The sequence below is a fragment of the Eurosta solidaginis genome, chromosome 2, assembly GCF_040869045.1.
Source record: "Eurosta solidaginis isolate ZX-2024a chromosome 2, ASM4086904v1, whole genome shotgun sequence".
NCBI classification, from domain to species: Eukaryota; Metazoa; Arthropoda; class Insecta; order Diptera; family Tephritidae; genus Eurosta; species Eurosta solidaginis.
Window position 1 is genome coordinate 128,974,872 of NC_090320.1, and position 2,406 is coordinate 128,977,277.

General features: G+C 37.7%; 1 pseudogene; it reads right to left on the bottom strand.

Moving 5' to 3' along the window:
• Positions 1-531: 531 nt before the first annotated feature.
• On the bottom strand, positions 532-1,966 carry LOC137241644 (uridine 5'-monophosphate synthase-like; annotated as a pseudogene).
• Between the last annotated feature and the right edge of the window lie 440 nt (positions 1,967-2,406).

A 2,406-nucleotide genomic window follows, 5' to 3' on the forward strand; every position in this document is an offset into this window, starting at 1 on the left:
ATGCGCCCCGAAGTTTGATTAACTCACCAGCTGAAGAGCTTGCCAACCACTCACCGTTTGGGCTGAATTTAACCGCAGATATAGCTTTGGAGCATCGGCCGGGAATGACGTATTCATTTGCATTATCTTACTGTATAATTGTGAGGTATTACCTAGGAACGATGAATCTTCTGTGCATCGTCGCCGACGAGCGTGAGCATTTCGAATTCCAGTTTCCAAGCCTTTCACTTCCTGCAAATAATTACATCTTATGGCCTTCCATTTTGTTTGAAGAAATTTCGATGCGACACGCAATTTGGCAGCAATACGTTCCCGGATGGCGACCCTAACTTCATAACGCCTTTGGTGTTCAAGATTAACATCGTAAACTGCCGGATTATCACGCCCCAATCGTATTAGTTGATCATCAAAATCTGGGCCATACGCTTCACGCACTTTCTAACAAATATCTTAGCTTAATTAGTATAAAAATATGCACTACCACAGTATTAATATTGTCCAAAACGAGCTTTTAATGTTTGCTGCTGCAGCTAATTTTTAAAATTTTTTTATTGAATGCATGTTTGGAACTTAATATGGAATGTTGATTAATAGTATCTATATTATGTTTACATTAGATAATATAAGTGAAAGCTTTCAAACATCTACAGCGAGCCGTTACATATCATATTGAGTCAGTACATATCCTTTATCCTATGATAACAAACAAAAAAAAGAAAAGAACAAATTTAAGAGCGTTCCCTGTTTGGAATGCCGCACAAAATGAAAGTGAGTTATATTTTTTGTGGCTAAAAATCGTATTTATCGGATCTATTTTGAAAAACTTTTCTTCAGATTTGCATCTGTCAAATTTTCTTGTGGAAGGCTAAGGTCTACGTTTATAAGTAGCAACTCGTGCGCACACAGTATATGCATTTTCAATTCCAAATTAAACTTTGCTATTTCTCTAACGCTATACGATCAGTATAGGCCGCCCATAAGCGATCACGATATAACGCTGCTGCCTTTTCAACAGTTTTGCTTGTATAATTCCACGTCCAACTACACCAATATCAGCACCACGCTCCTTAACCACATTTTCGGGCGTTTGATATTGTTGACCCAGCTGATCAGCACTATCATCGATCTTTACACCAGGCGTCAATTGCACTAAACCAGGAAAATTGAAACACTTCGCCGATTGCCAAACTACGGCGGCAATAAAATCAATATCTGCCCCTTCTGTTGCTATTTTATTAAATGCTTCCGAGTATTTATCATCGATTAAATTACCCGAATTTGATAATTCGGCTAACAAGAAAACGCTACGTTTTTGAACATCTGCAGCACTATCTCTAAAGCCAGCTTTTAGACCTTGTAATATGCTACGACCGGTGAGTGTATGTGCGGTAACCAAATTAGCCCAATCGGCAATGTTGTAAATGCCTTTACCATATTGCAATGACACAGTATTGCCAATATCAGCAAATTTGCGATCTTCCATAAGTAGAAAATTGTGTTTTTCTGCAAGAAGACGTAAATTTTTGATGAACGCATCATTGAAATCGTCGATAATGTCGACGTGTTTTGAGCACACAAATGTAAGGTCCACAAATATCAGCGATATTAAGAATTTCTTCGGCTTTCGTTAGATCAGCGGCTAGACAAAGATTTGTATTTTTACTGGACATTATTAAATTGAATAGTTTTTTGGCTACATCACTTTTTGGTAAGTGTGGCGCGTTTTTCAAATGATAGTTTCGTACGGGAGAAGTCAGTGGGAACGTTTTGTTGTAGATTTGGAAGCGAGACATCACTGCTTATTTGCGACGCTGCTATATATTTGGCAACCGCACATATGCTTTGGCGTCAGTTGATGCTCTTTTATATGCGATGCAACCAAATCGGCAACATTTTTCATCACATGTGGATACCTGACTATCACGCGCAAGTCAAAATATACAGGTGAATTAATGCCCGTCGTCATCTTGAAATCATCAAATTTGAAAGCATTTATCTCATATAATTTAAGAGCGAGTTACTTACGTTCATCACACATTTTATCGGTTGTTAGACGCAGGTGTTTGGAATTTAACTATAGATTTCAAAAAAGTCTCGTTATTGAAATAAAATTAATTCAAAAAATTTTCACTACTTACCCTTTTTTTCCAGCAACGCGTGAAAACCAAATGAATGAAGCAACGCCAAAAGGTGAATTGAAAGATTTATTTTACCGTTTGCTTCAATTCGTTTGAAATTCACATTCTCTCCACTGGAATGTTCGTTTCTTTTGTCTTTTGCCGTTGGCATATTTGTAACCAACGTATGTACATATGCATGTATGTATACCTACTTGGTCCGGCATATCATATTAGTGCTGCATCAAATGACGCACCCTGGTACCGAAAACCCGCAAAAGGAACAAAA